Source organism: Triturus cristatus, chromosome 4_2 (genome assembly GCF_964204655.1).
Source record: "Triturus cristatus chromosome 4_2, aTriCri1.1, whole genome shotgun sequence".
In the NCBI taxonomy this organism is placed as follows: domain Eukaryota; kingdom Metazoa; phylum Chordata; class Amphibia; order Caudata; family Salamandridae; genus Triturus; species Triturus cristatus.
In genome coordinates this window covers 788,719,053-788,743,332 of record NC_140586.1, presented here as the reverse complement: position 1 = coordinate 788,743,332, position 24,280 = coordinate 788,719,053, and positions in this window count along the sequence as shown.

Below are 24,280 nucleotides of genomic sequence, written 5' to 3'. Positions count from 1 at the left end.
TAAGGTCAATAACTTTTGGTTCGATATATTCTGTGATTGAGGGCAACGTAGCGCCTAAGGGACCAGATGGTTATAGGTATGAGTTACTGTTTGGGTGAAAACTTCTGGACTTTCGGCGCTACAGTTGTCAGGGCCCAATTTAATTGTGGCACAATCCTCTTAAATGGCTTCACCCAAGAGCCATTATAGAGTTACGGTTTGAGGAAAGATAGAGGGTAGTGCCTTCTTGGTTGATCAATGTCGATGAATAATAAACGTCAAGAGATTTCTCGGATAAGTATCACTTATTTGGTTTTATTTGTATTTCTGTATATAAAGTGCAGATATAAATTTTGGAAAGAAAAGCCGACGTGTCGGCTTTTCTTCAAACCTTAACTCTATAATGGCTCTTGGGTGTAGCCATATAAGAGGATTGTGCCACAATTAAATTGGGCCCTGAAAACTGTAGCGCCGAAAGTCCAGAAGTTTCCACCCAAACAGTAACTCATACCTATAACCATCTGGTCCTTTAGGCGCTACGTTGCCTTCAATCACAGAATATATCGAACCAAAAGTTATTGACCTTATGGCAACCTGCAGAGATCGCAGAGAACAACGTAATCGAAGAATTGACAAAATCTTTTCCACCGCAGGAACATCTGCACAATCGACCAGACTCAATTCCAACTCTGCGAAATCAACCTTCCAAACTTTGGAAAAATCACTAAAAAAAGAAACTACCAAATGGTGGGAAGCTGCCAGTCTTAAAAAGTACCTTTAAGCAGAAAGAATTCCTAGAGGACTTCGGATCCTTATCTTTCCTCCGGTTGAGACAACCAAACCAGAACAGATTGTAAGATGGGAAGAGAATCTGAGGGAGGCCTCAAATAACATGATACGCCAATTCATAGATATAGCAGAAGAAGAACACATCAAACACAAAAAAGAAGTATATGACCTCACAAAGAAAATAGAAGAATCAAACTGGGGTGAGATTACAACTAAAAACTATGAGATACTCAATAGAATCATAGATGAATATGAAGAAGACTTAATCCAAAGAAAAAACAGGAAATTTAGAAGAGACCAGATTGACTACCAACTCGGACGAGTCTACACTTTTGCCAAACGTTATGACAACATCTCAAAGGGCACATCAACATCTATGACCAGACAAACATACGACACAATCACGAGCTCCGAAGTAGATTCACCAGGAGTGGACACCACACCTACAACAACTAAAGTAGGAGTGAGTTTTTTAGAGGAAGTCAGGCGACATCGACTTGGTTTTCGAAATCAAACCAACCAGGACATCAGAACCCCATCAGAAAACACCCAAAATATCACAACGCCAAGACCAGTTGCAGGAGTAACGACCAGAGCAAGAAAGAAACAAGAAACCGAACCGAAGGAGCGATCGACCTAATGGTCAACATATCGGACCACCAGAACACAACTGCACAAGTAGAGATCCTCAACAGGGGTTTATCTTTTTGCCCAACGGCATTCTGGGACCTGACAAAAACCATGATAGATTTGTACAAATTTACACGAAAACTCAAGCTGATGTCTTTTTTTCACAATACACCACCAATAAAAAAGGACAAGACAACACCAATTGTCAGTTCCTTGTCAATTCAAGACATGGAAAACATACATTTACTAACTTCCTTAACAGATGATCCGGGAGATCAAACAACTTCCCAGACATTAGCACAAGAATTAGGCATAGACACATCTTACCCTAACACTAGTAGGATGACTTCGAAATCCATTTTTTGTCCCCAACTACCACCGGGCAATACCATTGACCTATTCTATACAGCGGTCTCCAAAGACTTAACTATTGAATATCAGAAATATCTGAAAAAGAAAAACTTTCTTCCAAGCAATTTAACTAGAAATGAAATCAATGCCCTCAGAGAACTAAAGAACCTCCCTGGGGTGGAGATCAAGGAAGCAGACAAGGGGGGCAATGTAGTTCTTTTACATACATATGACTATATAGCAGAAGCGCATAGACAATTGAAAGATACAACCTGCTACAAAGAATTATCATCTAATCCCACAGTCAAAATTCAAGGAGATCTAAGAAAGAAATTAGATACATGGTATACAAAAAATCTATTAACCCGTATGGAACGAGAGGAACTCTATGTAGAACATCCAACTATGCCAACGCTCTATCTTCTACCCAAAATTCATAAAAATAAAACCAATCCACCAGGTAGACCAATAATTGCCGGTATCAATTCCATATGCACGAAACTGGGTGAATACATCGACCACCAATTACAACCACTAATGAAAGACTTACCATCATACATTCAGGACACAAAAGATATTCTTTTGAAATTGAACAACATCCCATGGAATGAGGAATGTCTACTGGCTACAATCGATGTGGTCAGTCTCTACACCTCGATTAGTCATGAAGATGGAATGGAAGCAGTACTAAAATCACTAGCAACTAAATCAGTTCACTTCTTAGAATCTAATGAAATGACCCTTGAGATGCTTCACTTTTGTCTGACAAATAATGTGTTCACATTCAATTCCAAATACTACTTACTAATCCAGGGCAGTGCCATGGGAGCCAGATTTGCAGCACCATATGCCTGCATCCTCATGGGACTTGTGGAAAAATTCTGGCTATGGGATGACACCTTTACTGAATATACCTCCCATATAACCTACTGGGGGAGGTATATCGATGACATTTTGTGTATCTGGCAGGGATCGGAACCCCTACTCAAAGAATTCCTACAGAAGATTAATACAAATAGATGGAATATCCAAACCACAAATAACATTTCACCCGATCAAATAGACTTCCTAGACATAACCATATATGTAGAGGACAACAAACTACAAACCAAAACTTTCCGGAAACCCACCTCGGCTAACTCAATACTCCGAGCGGACAGCTGTCACCCAAATAAAACAATTGATAATATCCCGAAGGGGGAATATCAACGTATGAGAAGAAACTGCAGTAAACTTGATGCCTTCAAAGAGAGTTCGGAACACCTAACTCAGAGACTTCTGAATCGGGGATACCCCAAAAAACTCCTTGAAAAAACATCCAAAGATTGTGAAAAATTGTCAAGGGACGACCTTCTTAAACCCAAAGACACTATAAGTAATGAGAGACAAAACACAATCAGTTTCCTAACAGACTATCACAATGGACATCAGTGTATCAGAAAAGCTTTAAAAAGGCACTGGTATCTTCTGACCTCTAATTCCTCACTAACTAACCAGATGGAAGAATATCCCCAAATGGGTTTCAGAAGAGCCTGGAACCTCAAACAAATTCTATGCAAATCTGAATTCAAAGATAAAAGGACCCAACCCAAGACCAACTTTTTGACCAAGCCCCCTTGCTTCTATACCTGCCATGATTGCAATGCGTGCAAATTGGGAGCCAACAAACAAACTGAATATAAGCACGACCTTAACACCACCATTCAAATCAAAGACTGGATTAAATGCACATCAACATATGTAATCTACATTATAATCTGCCCCTGTAACAAAATCTATATAGGGAGCACGATTAGGCCGCTCAAAATCAGAATTTTGGAACACTATCGAAACATCAATAAAGAAGAAGTAGGACCACCTCTAACTGAGCACTTCCAAGAATGTCACCCACACCGGAAGACCTTTAAATTCTTTGGACTGGAAATCACCAAACCAGCATCGAGAGGAGGAAACCGTGAACTCACCATGAGACGCAGAGAGAGTGAATACATTATGCGTCTTAATGTCACAACTCTTGGCCTTAACAAAGATGCAGAAATGAATTACTGGTTATACTAATGTTCCACCCTAAATTCTCCTCAAATGAAACTCATGACCCCCCTTTTGTCTTTCATGAACTATTACTGTACCTATTAATACTTACACTGAATAGTCACTAACTTCCCTACATGTTAGCCTTTCTCAGGTCTTAATTTTGTGCTATATTGCTCTTTTCTATTTCTCAACACATTCACAGATTCTGTGACATACGAGTATTAAATATGATAACTGTATCTGCTGTTCAATAATAATACTGTTTCTATACATGGCTTTACAATTATTATGTATATCAATACCCAACATGGTATTTTCTTCTATGCAATGTTGTATATAACAGTTGTATGTCTTTGCTAGCAAGCTTTATTATATAATCCCCCCCTTTTTTTGTTTCCCATTCTTTGCTTTCTCTTCTCTCTTCCTTTCTCAACTTTTCAATTTTTGATTCTTTCCTTTGTCCTTCCTGTTTCTCTTTTCCCTAACCACCATCTCTCACATTTTTGGTGAATACTTTCTTTTCTTTCTCTCTTGCTCGCACTGTGTTCCCAATTTTTTCCACTCAATCTGATGAATACAGGCCCCAGCTAGGCCTGCAGGACACAAGGGTTCGCTCTCCTGTAATGGAATCTATAAGGAAGTTGGCACGGAAACTGCAAAGTACAAAGACAGCATTTATTAACCCTTAAGGGTGGTCCTACAATCCACACAACACTCTTCAGTATTGCATAGAGTAGCACAAAGAACTTACGTACATGGTCCCCTTTTATACACAATAGAGGGGCTCATAAGTGGGTGGATACAACATGAGGCCGAAGAACATTACCATTTATGGTCATTTTCGATACTGAATCAATATGTGGGCGGAGCTAACACACTCCTTGAGCCCGCGAAAACGTGGTCAAGCAAGGCTAACTGATAACAGATGTGGTCAAGTCTGGGCATGCGCCAGATGGACAAAGGAGCTATTTATAGACTGTTACTAGGCAGATTACAAGAGCAACTAACACAGAGGTTGGACTCTTCTCATGGGGAACACGTGGAAGCATGACAATACAAAATGGAGTCCGAACTTCGGTCAACATAACAGAGAAAACATGATCTAGAGAAGGGAATTAATGTCTTTAGTAAATGCTTAATCACATCGTTGTTTCAATTTACAACAGACGACCCTTTTAGCATTTACTGAAGACATCCGGTTTGTTAGGATAATCATCATATATGTCAATTGTCATCATTTCTTCAACTTTTTTAGCTAAACGTTTCTGGTGAGCAACATCGGCAATAGCTTTCTTATCAGGGACACAGAATGATACACATAATGAGCAGAGCAAGGGACCACATTGGACACAGATACAGCACGAGAACAGAACCGCTACGATAATGCAGAGACCAGTTAGAACCTTCCATCCCCAGGCAGTAATTAACGCCCAAAACCATCCAGAAAAGGACCAAGTGCCGTTTTCTGTATGGATCTCAGCTGCAATTTTATGCAGTTTATTGATGGCATTATAAACTGATGGCGTATGATCAGGGATAAACACACAACAGCTACTTCCAATAATTTTACATGCTCCTCCTCTGTCAGCTAGCATAACGTCTAATACCATACGATTCTGTAATGCAACAATTCTAGTAATTTGTAATTCCTCCGTAAGATTCCCAAGAGCAGCAGCAGTCTGATTTGTCACAGCTTCTACCACTCTTGTTAATCTTCGGATCTTCCTACTGTTCAGGGCAGCTCCAACAAAGAAAAACAGTCCTAAGTTAAAATCAATATACTGCTGCAGACTGGTATCAGTCTGATCTACATCGTCAATTGATAAAGTACGTTTATACCTATTTACAGTCACATTATTCAATAATTTCAGATCCTTATGATAAGATGCGGGAGCTAGGAATACAGGAGGTAATAGAAATGATACATAGCATACCCCAGACCACCCAGCCGGCAGACGGTAATAACCTTTATTTCCACACACAAAGTACGTATTATGGGAGGCTAAGAAGGTACTATTGTTCAACCCATCAATGTTGAGAACAGTAATACAATCACTAACACCAACAGGGATAAAACCCACACTCTGGACACACAGGTCCGCTTGAGCTTGTGCTACTTGAATCACAAATTTGTCCTTTCCCACAGTGTCTCTTGTGTTCGTGAAGATGTAGGGAATGGATTCATTGTCTGGTCGGTACTCTTCCCACTCCCAAATTGTCCCATTCGCTTGTGGATACCCATTTTTGTCTTGATGGCATTCTTTATTGAGTCTAAAGAGCAATCGTCCCACTGTCGGTTTCCGAGTGGCAAAAAGCAAAGTATACCATGCTCTACAAGAGCCATTATGAGAGAAAGGAAGTGGTATAAATGGCGTTCCTCCTTTCTTCTGATGAGCTGGCATCATCCCACATATCCAACAGTTCGTAGCATTCGTAGCAACGTGGGTATGATGCAGCATCTGGATAAAAGTGTTGTTCAAGTAAGACTGTCGATGCTTCAACTCTTGATACGGTAATGTATAAAAGTAGTGCTCCTCAGGCACCGGAGTTGTCAACACAAGAATTTTCCGGGCGGGAGTTACATCCTCCACGAACCATGTGGTTATCCCAACAATGGCTACTGTCAACATGAACCCTAAGGCACAAAGGATTTTCTTTTTCTCCATGTCAAAGTAAAAAAAAAAGAAAACCCAATATCTTCCTGAAACTAAAAGTCTGTCAGAACTCTTCCCCTTGGGCAGCGGTTGATTTCTTCACCAGCGGGCCAAGACGGGTGTCGCTACACTAATGCAGGGCTGATCCCCCCCCCTTGCCTCATCGGCTCTCCGTTTCACTAACCCAAGGGCCGTTCTGACAGTATGTCCCGGAACTGGAAAACTCACTTCCTTGGTCGAAGATGATATCGCCTTCCTCCAGGAGTCGCGTGGTCTGGAAAGAGCTCCTCAGTGGCGTTTGGCTCCGCAGCACGGCCTGTCTCTGCAGCCAAGATTTCTCGTTGATCGGTCAGCACGGCAGGTTCCACCAATCCGGGCGGCACCTTCCTACAGTGCAGGGAATGGATCCAATTCTTTCTGTTGGAGACTCGCACAGCCGTCCTCGTTGCGAGGAGGACCTGCTCAGGACCCACCCATCTCGGTTCCAAGCTGTTTGTTCTGTCAAATATTTTCACCATCACGTGGTCCCCAGGCCGGAGACCATGTCCTTCACCGGTAGACCGATCAGGGAGCGCCTCTCGGACCTGTTGATGAATAGAAACCAAGTTATCCGTTAACTGTGCCAGATAATCGTTCATCATTACACAAGGTACATCATACACAGCCTTAGGTTTTGGTGGACCCCAAATATTCATTGGGCGTCCGAAAACAATCTCGTACGGTGTAAGGCCAGTTCGAGAGTGCGGTACCGATCTAATTGACAATAACGCCAGTGGCAGAGCGTCTGGCCAAGTCAAGGACGTCGAAGCTTGAATTTTAGCAATCTTAAGCTTCAGTGTACCATTATACTTCTCGACTAGTCCTGCAGACTGAGGGTGAAACACCGCGTGAAACTTCTGGGTGATGCCCAGGCCCTTCAAGACATACTTTATAACATCCGCTACAAAGTGAGGCCCATTATCACTCCACAGAAGTCTACAGACGCCATATCGAGGGAAGAACTCCTTCAGCAGCAACTTCGCAGTAGTCATTGCAGTATTGTCTTTCGTAGGGTACGCTTCAACCCATTTGCTGAAAGTGCAGACCACTGCTAGAACATACTTCAGATTATTACAGCGCTCAAGCTGGATGTAATCCATCTGCAAAACCTCGAAGGGTGCAGTGGGTGTCACAAATCCTCCTGATGGAGTTCGAGTACCCTTTCCTGGGTTATACCTCAAGCAGATCATACAGGTCTGCACCACTCTCTTCGCTGTGCTAGCAATCTCTGGATGCTCCCAGACTTGGGTAAGCAATTTCACAATTGCGGAAGCTCCAACATGTGCTAGCCCATGTGCCATCTGAACCATAGGTTGTACAAAAGCCGTGGGTAATTTCCATCTATCCATCTGCTTATTTCTCCAGCAGCCCTCGTCATCCAGTTCTCCCTCATTAGCCCATTGTTCCCGCTCTTTGTCAGAAGCGGTCCTTTGCATTTCTCGCACTTACTCCTTCGCATCATGCCATCTTTCCACCTGTGACTTTACTACATACATGGCAGTAGTACCGGGCTGCATCGCAGTCTCCCGTGCTACTCGATCCGCTAACGCATTCCCTTCTCCAACTTTATCAACTACTTTCCTATGGGCGCTACACTTAACGATGGCAATTTTCTTTGGGTATGTCAGTGCAGTTAAAAGATTATGAACTAACTCTCCATGCATTATCTGTACTCCATGTGACGTTAAAAACCCTCTCTCCTTCCAGAGTAGGCCGAAGTCATGCGCTACTCCGAAGGCATAGCGGCTATCTGTATAAACATTCACACATAGTCCTGTACTGAGCTCACATGCTCGTGTTAATGCTATTAGTTCCGCTGCTTGAGCTGATTTCTGTGGTATGCGTGCTGTCTCCACTATCGTTTGTAATGTGGTAATTGCATACGCTGCTGAAGTCGTACCATCTGGTAGCTTCAGGCATGATCCGTCCACCCACAGTTCTCCATCTACATCTGGAAAGGGCGTATCCTGGAGATCAATACGACCCTTTGTTTGTTCCTCAGTCACGAGAATACAATCATGCGCTTTCCGCGCCTCAGGCTGGGTTTCGGGGTATGGCAACAATGTTGCCGGGTTTAACGTTACGCACCTTTTTAACGTAATATGAGGAGCCAAAAGCGTCAACTCATATCCCGTTAAACGGGCACTGGTCAAATGCTGCGTCTTTGTTTGATTAAGCAGGGCATCGACAGCATGGGGGACTAATACCAACAGCTTATGAGATAACACAATTCCCTCACTTTGGCGTATTGACACAGCTGTCGCCGCAACCGAGCGAAAACACCCTGGTAATGCTCGGGCGACAGGATCAAGTACAGCCGAAAAATATGCACAAGGGCGCTGCTTATCGCCGTGCATCTGCACTAAAACTGACAATGCACATCCATCTTTCTCATGCACATACAACGAAAAGGGCTTTGCATAATCAGGGGTCCCTAACACTGGTGCTGAACAAAGGGCCTGTCGTAGTTGCTGAAAAGCAGTATCACACTCATCTGACCAAGGGATTGGGATAGGCGTGTCCTTTGTCAAGAGGGCTAACAATGGCTTAGCTATGTGCGAGAACCCCAATATCCACTGTCTACAAAAAGAAACAAGGCCCAAAAATGCACGCACATCCTTCTGTGTGGACGGTCTCGGTGTGTCCAAAATTACTTGGATACGATCCGGTGTGAGTGCACGCCCCTCCTTAGACAAAAGGTGACCCAAATAAGTCACCTTTGGTCTACAGAATTGCAATTTCTTCCTAGATACCTTATGATTGTGGGATGCTAAAAAGGAAAGTAAGGATAACGTACTTTTTTCACACAATTCCAGGGTGTCAGCCGCCAGCAAGATGTCATCGACATATTGAATGAGGGCGACCCCCTCGAGCAGAACAAAGGAATCCAATTGTCTTTTCAAAGCCTGACTGTAAATGCTAGGGCTTTCTGTGTAGCCCTGGGGGATCCTACAAAAACGATAAGATCTATTATTTAATGTAAACCCAAAGAGATATCGGCTATCAGGGTGAATGGGAATGGAAAAGAAGGCATTCTTCAAATCGATCACGGAGAACATAGTCGCCGTAGGTGGTACCAAAGTAAGCAACGTCGTGATATCGGAAACCACTGGGTATTGAGGTATCACGATCTTGTTCACTTCTCTCAAATCAATTATAAACCGATAAACTCTGGCATCCGTATCCTTTTTCAGTATGGGAAGAATCGGACTGTTACAAATGTTGTAGGGGACTTCCTCCACTACCCCTACCGCCATCAAATCCTGCACTATCTGTATGAGAGCCTCCTCCCCCTCCTGGGAAATACGGTACTGTGGGAGGCGTGGTAACACCGCCCCTTCCTGGACGCTAATGTGGACCGGTGGAATCACCATTTGTCCCACATCAGTATCCGAAGTTGCCCACAAAGCACGAGGGAGGGTAGATAACAGCGCATCCTCTGACATCGCACACATCCGTTCAGATCGGGGGTAATTGTCATTCAATATTACCCGTACCCCAGCAGGGGAGCAGCGGATCGTAGCCCTAAAATGCTTTAACATATCAAGACCCATAATGTTGTCCGGTGTGTACGGGGCAAGCAGAAACGGACAGGGTGCAGAAAAAGAATCAACCTTAAACATGAGGGGCTGCGAAAGAGGGCTTCGGGAGAGTGTACCGTCAAACCCTACCGATGTGACCATTAAGCCGGATGGGGGAGCCCCCGGAACCAATTGCTTAGACAGCGCACTACGTGTCGCTCCTGTATCCACTAGGAACTGATCAGTAGAGCCCAAAACCTCAGCCGATACATAAGGACCCTTCTGATCGACCGGCACCTCAACTGATTCTAACCCCCATCCAACGCATTCCTATGCATGCTGAGAGTCATGGTACCCCGACCGGTCAATCCCCGACGCTTGGTACTGATGCTGGCGATCAAAAACGTTTGATCTATCGCGGTGCTGCCCAGCAGAGTCAAAACGAGCCTGTTCGTTAGAATTCCCTCGAAAGTTCGAGAAACCCCCTCTACCTCGCGGGCCACCGTGGGTATGCCCCTGACGCGATGCATGCAACACCGGGCAGTCCCTAGCCCAATGACCCGATTGCTTACAATACGCACATTGGTTCCTATTCAAATCAGATCGGCCCGAGGGAGGACCATAAGATCCTCCCCTACCTCTATTACTACCCCGTCGGGGCGGGCCATAGACTTGTGCCAACATCACCTTTGTTTTCAAATCTTTCGATTTCTTTTCCTCCTGGCCCTTTGCTTCTTGCTCCTGACGCTCATAATACTGGGCGATAGTCAGGAGGGCCGTCGGTGTAGCGGAAGACCAGGAACTTTCACTCGCTTTTAAACGGGCCGCAACTGCCGGCAGCAGATTAGCCACATATTTATCCGCAAAAAGGTGGCGGCCCGTATCGTCAGTAAGCGACTGGCCACTAAAATCATGAAACGTCTCCTCAAAGCGCGTAAAGAAGTCCGCAACTGACTCGTCAACTTTCTGTTTACATGCAGCTAACATATTCCAGTCAATCTTTTTAGGGGGGATAATTGTCTTCAACTTAGCCACAATAGCAGCAGGGAGATCTAAAATACTCTGGGGCGGTTTCTGCGCGGGCTTCCGCTCCCTATCCTCATCCTCAAGGTCAGACCACCGGGCCTTAAAGGCAACTATATCATCTACCTTTCGGACAGATCGCCACATATCCGGTGGTAGAATAAGGCCAAAGAACAGGTCTATATCTGCTAAAGTCATAACGCAAGAATTCAAGGCCCCCTCGACTTCTTCGTAGAAGGCCGCTGGATTCTTGCGGGGGTCAGGCAGCGCATTCTTTAATGCCATAACATCAGCTCTATGCCACGGAGTATAAACCCAATTATACACAAAATATCCCTTAGCATCGGCGGAGGTAATGTCCGAGCTAGTCCCCGCTCCTTTAGGAGGAACATACAAAGGCGCCGCCTCGCGCATTGGCTTAGCATGCACTAGATCGCTCTTATCTGATTGAGAGGTGGATGAGTGGCCTCCTGCGGTACACGAATCCGACCGCGTCTCCTCCCCTGCTCGTTGGCGCGCTTTTTCGTTATGGGCCAGCACCGCGTCCCGCAAGGCGAATAGCCGGCGAGCCGTATCAGGAGCCTTAGAGGGAGAAAAAACACCATCATGCAATGCTTTAGCATCCGATGTCACTTCTTCAGGCTCAAAGACACTAGAATATTTCCGAAAAGCAGCAATCACTTCCTCAGCGAAATGACTCAAAAAATACAATCTCTCTCTATCCTGCCACGACCCCCACGTATCGAACAATTCATCCACGGACACCTTACCCTTAAGTGCACGGAAGGAAATTTGCCGAAGCTCAGCCATATGCTCAGCCGATAACATGGACCGCGTATCTACCTTACCCGGACCCGGGACAGAATCTTGTGGCCTCGGAGCAGATGCGCCAACATAAGGCGGCGGAGAGCGATCTAGTAAATAAAAATCATCATCAAGATTATTAAGGACAGGATAAAGTGGCTGCCGAACAGCATATTGACCCGAGACTTGCAGCCTACGCTCTTTCTCTTGTCTCTCCGTTTGTTCCTTGTCCTCCCGACGCCTCGCTTCCTGTGCTCGCACATGATCATTCTTCCGTTGTTCTTTATCGAACAGCGCTTTCTCACGCTTCTCTCGCTCACGCACCTCCTTCACCCACAACCGCACACACTCAAACATATCCTGACGAGCACGCCGCTTACACATACACTGTTCCACATACTCAATCTTACGTATATCAAACGAACCATACAAAGGCCATCGTAACTCAGGATCTTTGTTAGTATATTTCCTCCATACTGTGCTGTACATTATGGAAGAAAGACCATGCTTCACATACATATCCCTATTAGGAGTCCCCTCTGGGGGGGCTGGAGCAGATTCCTCGAGGTTCAACCGGTTTCCGAAACAGCAACACCACTTACGGAGTGCGCTGAAAGCAGGCATGCTCAGAAATAATGCAAAATATGCAATATTATAGAAAAATGGCACTTAATCGTTGCGCCGTTCAAAGTTACACAGCTCCGGAGAAATCTCTCCACATTACCTGCCTATATGTGTTGCAACGCATATATCTTCACAAAGACAAATACAAAATATGACTAGTCATCACAAATCAAACTCAAATAGCCAGATCAGGCTTCAAAAACTCGGAGCAAGTACCGTACACCGGTTCTTACCAATCAAGAGTCCAGATTCCAACTGCCAAGCTCCACAATCGCCCAAACGGCTTTCACGGCAAGACCGACAGAAGAGGTCTCAGTCGAGGACCGGCGCCACCCAGACGGTCAGCTCGGAAGGGGAGGAAGAAAAACCTCGGGATGCCAGGGCTAAGACGCCGCTGGCAGTGATCACGTCCCCGGCCAAATCCCTCACCTTCGTCGTGACCAATCCTTCGAGCATCCGAGTCGCCGATGAGCCCCACGTGACGGGCGCCAATTGATGAATACAGGCCCCAGCTAGGCCCGCAGGACACAAGGGTTCGCTCTCCTGTAATGGAATCTATAAGGAAGTTGGCACGGAAACTGCAAAGTACAAAGACAGCATTTATTAACCCTTAAGGGTGGTCCTACAATCCACACAACACTCTTCAGTATTGCATAGAGTAGCACAAAGAACTTACGTACATGGTCCCCTTTTATACACAATAGAGGGGCTCATAAGTGGGTGGATACAACATGAGGCCGAAGAACATTACCATTTATGGTCATTTTCGATACTGAATCAATATGTGGGCGGAGCTAACACACTCCTTGAGCCCGCGAAAACGTGGTCAAGCAAGGCTAACTGATAACAGATGTGGTCAAGTCTGGGCATGCGCCAGATGGACAAAGGAGCTATTTATAGACTGTTACTAGGCAGATTACAAGAGCAACTAACACAGAGGTTGGACTCTTCTCATGGGGAACACGTGGAAGCATGACAATACAAAATGGAGTCCGAACTTCGGTCAACATAACAGAGAAAACATGATCTAGAGAAGGGAATTAATGTCTTTAGTAAATGCTTAATCACATCGTTGTTTCAATTTACAACAAATCTAACTATCGCAAGTAACTTATTTTGAATTCCTATTTCTGGGATTCCACTACTTTAGCCTTGAAAAAGCCCACGGCCAATTGGCCACTAGGGCGAAACACGTGTCGGCTTTTCTTTCCAAAATTTATATCTGCACTTTATCTACAGAAATACAAATAAAACCAAATAAGTGATACTTATCCGAGAAATCTCTTGACGTTTATTATTCATCGACATTGATCAATCAAGAAGGCACTACCCTCTATCTTTCCTCTTCCTGACATGGGGATGGGGGACAAGATGTTAAAACATTCAAAGCCCTCCATAAATAACTCCTGGGTCGCCCAAGTTTCTTGGAACATTACAATATCCTGACTACTTATTAGCCCCTTCCAGTCTGGTAAATTTAACTTAGATGCCAGACCGGCAACATTCCAACTCAATATTTTAAGTGTCGGGTCGCCGTTCTTTGTAGTTGATATATCAGGTTTACTAGACTTAAAACATTTTTGAGTCGATACTAGTACTGGTACATCAATTAATACTTCACTCATTGTAGGAGTAGGCAGTCAATCTTGACAATCCAAACCTGATAATGGTGTGAATCTGATGGATGTTAAGATTGAATTATGCAAGTTAAGGCGAGATGCCTCAAATGTGGGTTTGTAAACATAGCCTAAGGGTAGTGCCCATATGCTGGTACTATGATTTGTCTGCTCCATCTGTGGTGATAATATAGTTTTTGCCACGGATTGCCTGCGAAAATTGATGATTATACAATCCCCCTTAATAGATTTAGGGGATATGCCCAACCAGCCCACTCGTCCTACCATGATAATGTTCTCAATTAGAGATGGCCTAAATCTCCTATGTTTGGAGAGCCAGTCAACACACTTGCAGCGTAATTGTTCCCAAGATTCTGTCTGATCTTTCCTTAGAGGGGGAACGCCTGCTAAAACCACAACATATGGGCAAGCCTCCGGGGGTAGATTTAACACCACACTGTTACCCTCAGTATGAACTATAGAGATTGGGTCAGTATCATCTTCTTGTTGTGTGTTGTCCCTACTGTTTCTATAATGTGAAAAGGTGAGAGCATTAGTGACAATTGTCGTATTGTTTGTTAAATTATCATCGTTGGTTAATTTCCGTTCCGCTCGCGGAAATTGCGATAATCTGACATTTTCGCGTTCCGCGGAGAGCGTGAAAATGTCAAAATGTCCGCATTCCGCAGCTTAGCGATAATTTGTTTCTTGCTCGCACTGTAAAATAATACATTCTTGTGCGCGCGCGATCGCCTTACCTGAATCCCCGCGTTCGCCGACAAGTTTTCCCGATCCGGTCGCGTTCTCCACGAGATGTTGGATTGTTGGTAGCCATGTGCGCTGTCTCGCGACAGTTCGCGCCCGCAGTAATGTCATTGGTCGCGCGATCACGTCTTTCTTCTCGTGATCATGCACCGCGAGAAGAGTGAAAACAAGATGGCCGCGCCCGAGAGCAACCGCATGGGTAAGTTGGCGAGCCGCGACCACGCAGAAAATACCGCGAATGGGCGGGAAAAAAACTTCCGCATCTTCGCGATATTTCCACGTGTTTGCGGAGATTTTTAACATTTTCGCGATAATTTGCAAAAGTCACTTTCGCAAATTCCGCCCACCCCTAGCCTTTCTGCCCCCGTAATACCCCTCGTATCAAGACATGTACGAATTCTATTACATGTTGCACAGTCATTAGTGCCCAAATTTAAATTAGATGAAGCGTCGGTATTTTGATGGGAGGTAGAGATATTAACAATGGGTGCATTTTGTGTTTGCTTTCTGACGCTGGTAAAATCGGGTGCCTTAGCGTCAGCTTGGGAGACAATATTCATGACTTGAGGTACAGGCTGTGCATACTGAACGGGCTGAATAACAGAAATACGATCTTTTAGTGAGGAAAGAAAGTTATCGAGAACAGGCTTAACACAATCAGTAATAATTTCAAATAATTGATTGATATCAATTGCTCTGCTAGGATTGTCATTATCGATAATAGGAAGCTGAAAATCATTCTCAGTCTGAGTTCCAGTTGAATGAAAAAGCGATTCAGTCGGTGGAGCGTGCACAGATGCCTCAACAGATGTTCGATTAGAAGATGAACAAATCCACGAATTTAAAGTCGTGCGAGTGGAGCATGGTCGAATTGGTTGTTTTCTCTTCGCACTCACTGTCTTTCCTAATTTCCTTTTACGTTTTGCCCCTAGAGGAGGAGCATTAGCTATAGGCAAATTTGACTCAGGTAAATCTGGTGTGATTACATCACAAACCTCTTCACGAGCCAAGGCAGGAGCATTAGAGTCGATTATACTTAAATCAATGGTTTCGACAATCGGTCCCAAAGATTGAGCAGATTGCCCTAAACCAAGGGAGAGGCGTCTCTCAGTGAGCTCGATTTCATTGCTCACGATGCTGACGGCCCTTTCCAGCATGCTTTCATTGCTCGTTGTGGCCGATTTAGCAGCTGGCGATATAGTACGCCTCCCCATGGTTACTATAGTAATGCTGTAAAGCAACACAAACAATATGGGTAGATGTCAAAAGCCTTTGCTCACCTGTGGGACAACCTCGGTAATATCCAGGTAAAAGAGTGGTGGCCCAGTCCAGTCTCCTCCGGGCACTGACGGGCAAGGACGGGCCCTCCCTTGGCCCGGGCGAGCCCGTGCGCGTCCCGCGCTGCGGGAAGCGCTCGCTGTATTTGAGGGCCTCCTGCGCCCTCTGGTGACGTCCGGTGTGTCCTCTGCGCAAAGCCCCCTGGGATAGGCAGTCCGATTGCAGAGCCGTTCCCCTCACGGCTGGAAATGGAGCGATGCTGGAGGCAGGCAGGGGGAAGGTAAGTGGCAGCCGTTCCCCTCACGGCGAGTGAAGATAAAGGATGAGCGTGTCCCGCGCTGCGGGAAGCGCTCACTGCTTTTGAGGGCCTCCGGCGACCTCTGGTGACGTCCGGTGCGTCCTCGGCGCAAAGCCTCCTGGGATAGGCAGTCCGATTGCAGAGCCGTTCCCCTCATGACTGGAAATGGAGCGATGCCGGAGGCAGGCAGGTGGAAGGTAAGTGGTAGCCGTTCCCCTCACGGCAAGTGAAGATAAAGGATTAGCGCGTCCCGCGCTGCGGGAAGCGCTCACTGCTTTTGAGGGCCTCCGGCGCCCTCTGGTGATGTCCGGTGCGTCCTCGGCGCAAACCTCCTGGGATAGGCAGTCCAATTGCAGAGCCGTTCCCCTCACGGCTGGAAATGGAGCGATGCTGGAGCCAGGCATGCGGAAGGTAAGTGGCAGCCGTTCCCCTCACGGCAAGTGAAGATAAAGGATTAGCACGTCCCGCGCTGCGGGAAGCGCTCACTGCTTTTGAGGGCCTCCGGCACCCTCTGGTGACGTCCGGTGCATCTTCGGCGCAAAGCCCCCTGGGATAGGCAGTCCGATTGCAGAGCCGTTTCCCTCACATCTGGAAATGGAGCGATGCTGGAGGCAGGCAGGCGGAAGGTAAGTGGCAGCCGTTCCCCTCACGGCGAGGGAAGATAAAGGATTAGCGCGTCCCGCGCTGCGGGAAGCGCTCACTGCTTTTGAGGGCCTCCGGCGCTCTCTGGTGACGTCCGGTGCGTCCTCGGCGCAAAGTTCCCTGGGACAGGCAGTCCGATTGCAGAGCCGTTCCCCTCACGGCTGGAAATGGAGCGATGCTGGAGGCAGGCAGGCGGAAGGTAAGTGGCAGCCATTCCCCTCACGGCGAGTGAAGATAAAGGATTAGCGCATATACAATATGTCTATGAAAGCCTGCCTAAACAAGCAGGATGGAACAAGATTAGGCCCCTGATGGACTGCATTATTCAGTGGGCAGAAAATATTCAGCAGTGGCTGACAGCTGTTCAAATTCGAGGAATTCTGAATCAGAGGGCTGATCAACTGAGTGGGGTCTTACCATCATCCCAGAATTTCCATTAAAACTCTTATTATTTATAGAGATCTACAGGAAATGGGGATTTCCAGTTACAGATCTCTTAGTATGTGATCAGAAAAATTATTTTCTTACTACGATTTTTTCCAAAACCAAGGAGAATGAGTCGTGGAATATAGATGCTGTTTCTTGCCCTTGGCCTCAAGGTACCTTGTATGCCTTCCCCCTTTCCACTTGATAGCGAAATTCTTAATGAGGGTAAAGACAGAGAGAGCATCTGTAATTCCTGATGCTCCTGCTTGGAATCGCTCCCTAAATCACGAAGATGGGAATACACGAGGAATGGCTGCTTTCTATTCTCACCCCACCCCCCAACCATCCTTCTAATCTATACTCAAAGGTCTCAGATGTCCTTCGTTGTCTCCAGTTAACAGCCTGGAGTTTAGGAGGTTATGCTTGAAAAGTCTTCCTGATGGGTTAGCTGAAACAATTGGAGCACTGAGGAAGGAATCTATTTGAAATGAATATAATCACCATTGATTATCTTTAGGGAGATGGTTTGAAAACAGAAATTGAGATCCTTTATCGTGCTCAAATGTATGGGTTTTATAGTTTCTCCAGGATAGCTTTGATTTAGGTCTCAGGTTACACACATTAAAGTTACAATGAGCAGCCATGAAAGCCTTTACAGAAAACTGGGTGGATATTTCAGAATCTGAGGTACTGGCTTCTAGTCCTTTTAAAGGATTCCTTAATATCAGACCCAATTTCATTAATCCTTTACCTTCATGGAATTTTATTTTGGTTCTAAAAGTGTTTTAAAACCCTCCATTTGAATATCTAGACTCAGTGGATCTGAAATATTGAAAGTGTTTGCTAATGGTGAGCACTACAGCAAAAAAGAGAGAAGATGGTTCTCTTTCTGCCAAGCATCTGTATCTTATTATTATTCCAGAATGTTTCCTCATTCTGCCATTGTAGGAGAAAATAGATCTTAATAAACTGGATGTGAGTGGAGCATTTGTGGTTTATTTGGAGAGAGTTTCTTCAAAAGTTGAGTAGATGGTTGAAGTCTACAATGTTTCTAAGTTACCAAACCTGGGGGCTGGGGGGTGGTGTGGTCGCCTCTGGCAAATCTACCAGAAACATAGCAGTTTCATGGGTTGAGTTTTAGTGAACATCCCTGAAAGAATTTCTAGGGCAGCCATTTGGTTGAATCCCTCTGCATTTGTTAGACATTACAGAATTGATCATGTTAACATCCAACGATATATGTTTGCTGTTAAAGTTTTGTCTGCTGTGAAGTAATAGCAGGAAATTAATCAATATTTCTCAGCATAATTTGTGGCTATTATCTTATAGTTTTTTTTGCATAATAGTCATTTGAATGTATAGCTTGGGCATTCCTCAATTCATTATGAAAGGAACAAAGAAGGGGAGGAAGAGGTGATGCTCAAATTACTTTCCAGTATTTCCAGAAATCTTGTGTCCAAACCTCCCTGTTCTGATCATTAGATCCCTCTTTCCCTTCTTTTAACTTTGTTAAAATAATCAGGCAAAGGCAATGCAAACAATGTATAATGGTTGCAACAGCTGCATATATTACAAACAGAGGTATGCAAACATAAAACATATATCCAGTGGAAAGAGAAGGGTTATTTTTAAAAATAGTTTCTAAAGGAGCTTGGGCCTATGAAGGTGTCTGTGGAGGCATGAATGCTTCATTTCCCAATGATTGGAAAAGGGCACTTTGGACTCAGAATAATATAATTACCGGTAATTAATTCAAGCATACTTTTATCTTTTTCACATCCCATTTTTGCCTTTTCTCTCCTAGGCAGTGCATCCATTCCCGTGCCTTAAGTCTATTATTTCCAGGAGCACCAACTGATGGCAGTGATATTTTGATGATCACAAAAGCTGTCATGATGAACAAATGCTAAGTGTTTTATATCTGAAAAGAATGCTAAATAAGAAATACAAATCATCATTTTGCTCAAAGCTCTTCATGAGTTTATTTATATTTAGGTTTCCTCTAGGTCCTTTAAAGTTCCTCCTCCTCTTGTGCACTGGTAGCCTGTATCCAGTCCAAAAACAAACAACACCCCCACATCCTCCTTTCTATTTTCTGGTACTAACTAGACAGTCAGAAGCAGTGCTGGTTTGAATTGGTTTGTCACAAACTACAGGTTCCACATAACCTGCAACCAATGTCAAATCACCACAAGACAGCCAATCAGCTGTTGGTTGTCAACCCTGAAGCTCCATCGTTGGAACACTAATTGACAAATACAAAATGCATGTTTTTTCTCATTGTTCTACAAGAGGTTGTTTGTGCTCATACTGCTCATTATCTGAACATTCCAAAGTCCACCTTATTACTTATATTCTTGCATTGTAACTACTCCCCCACACCAGTCTCAGATCAGCCACATGACAGTCCAGCAGCTGCTGGTTGTCACCACTTACTGTTGGTATTCATGTTGTCTTGCCTCCTACTGCAAACGCAACACCTGGGCACTCTGTCACAGGAAAGAGGTGCAGGCTCCATAGGGTACTCTCGTGTATGTTGCTATTTAGTGCACTGGCAGAACTCTTACTACCACAGCTGGTGTTAAATCTCTACCACCTTGTCCATGACCTCCTCTGAGTACTGGCATGTCAATAGACCATCCCCAACAGGCACCAGTCACTACTCTATCTACACTACTAAGAGCTGTTGTAAGTAAGGTAAGATACCACCTCCTTGTTCCACCGCGTGAGTTACAGTTGCAATCAGGTGCACACAGTGTGTGGGCTCTCCTTTGGGGCTCAACTCTCGAGGCTGTAACCACACACCATCAGACTCTCACCCCCCACTCTTGTAATTTCACTGTGGTGTTGCTAAGAATCCCAGCTGTACTTTTACAGTGAAGATAGCAATGACAAAGGAATCAGTAAATCCAATAGGTCTGGCTATAATATTAACAGATTAAATCAAGAAAACAGATTTTGCACAAGCCTATGTTTGCATGCATTAGCACATTAAAGCAAAACTTGGCTTTTCCAATGTTAGTTTTTCTAGTTGGCAGCATGATTTATCCAGTGATTAATATGAGTCAGTGGATTCAGTTATGGGCTACTGGCAGTCTTATTTTGGGGGCCAGCATTTATTTTTCCTTATTAGACATTGGCCCAGAGCAAGACATTAAACAAGCGTTGGCAATGTTAATAGGAATTTTGTATGTTAAGCATTACAAGTAAATAGCATATTTATTAATGTGGAAGCAAAAACTGTAGAATAATATTGGTGATGGTTAAACGGCTAGGTGACATTGGCACTGTTAAGGCAGACCTAAAACTCAATGTAGGTTGATCTCTACCCTCCTCCCATCTGTGCTGCTGCCAGAGAAAGACAAACACCATAAATCATCCACTTATCTTACTTAGACTATTTTACAGCATTACAATGCCCTGAGTGCCCTTGAAAGTTCAAGCTTCAGCAGCTGGATACATAGACAAAATGATCACAGCTGATGGAGGGAGAGCAATTTTTATGAGGAAACACAATCGAAACATGTACTCCTGACTCCCAACATGTGGAAAGAGCCAAAACCCCACTCTGGTGGTACTCACATAACTGTCTGGCGATAATTGAGCTGTCAAGACAGACCATAACCAGCATTTGCAATGCAATCAATCTAGCCTTTGGGACCTTATAAGTATTTACCTATGCTCGATATTATCGCACATTACTGCGTATTCTCTTTCGTGTGCAGCGACCACTGATAAGAAGTCTCAGCTTTCTAGGGGAGTTCACATTGCAGCATCTCACTGTTGGTCGGTTGTTCCTTCTGGAAACTTCCAGATAACTCAAGGAAGACCTGCAGATTGTAGACTGGCTACAGAGTGAAACACAGCATTGAGGCTGATTGCAGTAGGGACATGGCCACTTCTTGGCTTTACAGAGCCTTTATGCTGCCACCTGCAACAAGACAGTTCTTAAGCCCCCTCCCCCACAGCAGCAGCTGCAGCCATTATACTACACACAGCCATTATGTGAAGCAAGAACTGCAGCGTCTACCCCAAGTGCTGCGTGACCTGCTGCCGCCTACTGTTCTAGACTGGCTGTTACAGGACACTCATATTCGAGTCCAGCTATAGCAGATCTTTAATGTTTCTTTGTCTTGATCAGGATCATAATCGGATGAGCAAAAACAAGTGCTGGTCCAGAAAAAATGAGTGCCAGTGAGCCCCATTGGCGACCACCCACTCAAATTAGGCACTGCCTTAAAGACAATAAACACCCTGCCCATTTTCAAATTCTCAATTCCACCTGGTTTGAGAAAAGAACTTCAACTAAATCTTATTCCGTCCTGCAGAAAAGCAAACCTCACCAACAATAAAGCCACCTTGGAAAACTATCCATATCAGTTCTAAACTCTTTAGATTCTTGCACACTAACTCACCTGAAACACTTAAACAGTGACTGAGGTTTACAGTTCACATAGGAATATCCTGGTATTTGTCCCTGTAAATATATTTTGTTGTGTACTGCCTCATTGATGACTCCTTATCCCCTCCCCTCCTTCATTCATTTTAGATTAATATGTACAACTTGTTCAATACCCAGGTACTACATTTATTCTGTAGATGAACACAGTCAATGAAGAGTCTTGAATGGGATAGTTTAGTTTTGTTATATTCACACTTTAACAACGATCTGTACTAGTATAAGAGATGGCTGGCATTCAGCTACAGACAAAATGCCAAACAAATGGCAAAGCCATAACAAGCATTGGCACAGCCAATAGGTCTCGCTTTTGGGACCTCATAAGTTATTAGCCATGCAACACTTGATGTTGTTTAATGAAGGATATTGTGCTGGATAACTAAACACTTATAATGTCCCAAAGGCGAGACCTATTGGCTACGCATTGGGGGGGCCTTATAAGTGTTTAGGTAGAGCTATTGACTTTGCCAATGTTTCTAAGCTGTGCTGTAGAGAAGTGTGGCTGCTGTGCAGCATGCTGAGAAGTTGTAATTAAAAAGTGTAAGAAGCACTGAGTGATGCTGTGGTGTCGTTGAGTGATGCTGTGGTGTCATTGAGTGATGCTGTGCTGGCCATGACTTATGCAGTGGTGGCGTTGAGTGATGCTGTGCTGGCCCTGAGTGATGCTGTGGTGGTTCAGACTTATGCTGTGGTGATGCTGATTGTTGCTGTGGCACTGCAGAGTGATGCAGTGGGAGCGCATAGTGATGCTGTGGTGGTGCTGAGTGATGATGTGGTGGTGCTGAGTGATGATGTGGTGGTGCTGAGTGATGCTGTGGTGGTGCTGAGTGATGCTGTGCTGGCCCTGAGTGATGCGGTGGTGGTGCTGAGTGACGCTGTGGTGGGGCTGACTGATGATGTAGTGGTGCTGAGTGATATTGTTGTGTCCCTGAGTGATGCTGTGGTGGTGCTGAGTGATGCTGTGGTGGTGCTGAGTGATCCTGTGGTGTTGTTGAGTGATGCAGTGTTGGCCCTGAGTGATGATGTGGTGTCGCTGAGTGATGCTGTGGTGGTGCTAAGTGATGCTGTGGTGGTGCTGAGTGTTGTTGTGGTGGCGTAGAGCGATGTTGTGGTGGTGCAGAGTGAAGCTGTGGTGATGCTGAGTGATGCTGTGGTAGCGCATAGTGATGCTGTCGTGGTACTGAGTGATGCTGTGGTGGTGCTGAGTGATGCAGTGTTTGCCCTGAGTGATGATGTGGTGTCGCTGAGTGATGCTGTGGTGGTGCTGAGTGTTGTTGTGGTGGTGTAGAGTGATGCTGTGGTGGTGCTGATTGATGCTGTTGTTGCCCTGAGCAATATTGTTGTGGGCTTGAGTGACGCCTTGGTGGTGCTGAGTGTTGCTGTAGTTGCGCTTGGTGATGTTGTGTTGCCGCTGAGTGATGTTGTGGTCCCCATGAGTGATGCTGTGGTGGTGCTGAGTGAGGCTGTGGTGGTGCTGAGTGATGCTGTGGTGTTGCTGGGTGATGCTGTGGTGGCGCTGAGTGATGTTGTGGTGGTGCTGAGTGATGCTGTGGTGGCGCTGAGTGATGCTGTGGTAGTGCATAGTGATGTTGTGGTTGTACTGAGTGATGTTGTGGTGTTCCTGAGTGATGCTGTGCTGGTGCTGAGTGATGCTGTGGTGGTGCTGAGTGATGCTGTGGTAGCGCATAGTGATGCTGTGGTAGTACTGAGTGATGATGTGGTGTTCCTGAGTGATATTGTGGTGGTGCTGAGTGATGCTGTGGTGGTGCTGAGTGATGCTGTGGTATCGCATAGTGATGCTGTGGTATTACTGAGTGATGCTGTGGTGTTCCTGAGTGATGTATTGCTGGTGCTGAATGATGCTGTGGTGGTGCTGAGTGATGCTGTGGTGGTGCTGAGTGATGCTATGGTGGTGCTGAGTGATGCTGTGGTGTTCCTGAGTGATATTGTGGTGGTGCTGAGTGATGCTGTGGTGGTGCTGAGTGATGCTGTGGTAGCGCATAGTGATGCTGTGGTATTACTGAGTGATGCTGTGGTGTTCCTGAGTGATGTATTGCTGGTGCTGAATGATGCTGTGGTGGTGCTGAGTGATGCTGTGGTGGTGCTGAGTGATGCTATGGTGGTGCTGAGTGATGCTGTGGTGGCGCTGAGTGATGTTTTGGTGGTGCTGAGTGATGCTGTGGTGGCGCTGGGTGATGCTGTTGTGGCGCTGAGTGATGCTATGGTTGTGCTGAGTAATGCTGTGGTTGGTGTGGTTCACACCAGAAAAGGACAAAAGATTTAAGTGTTTCCCTCCAGGGCCAATGCATACCCCTCAACAGGTGAAACTTGGCAACCTGAGGCGGAGA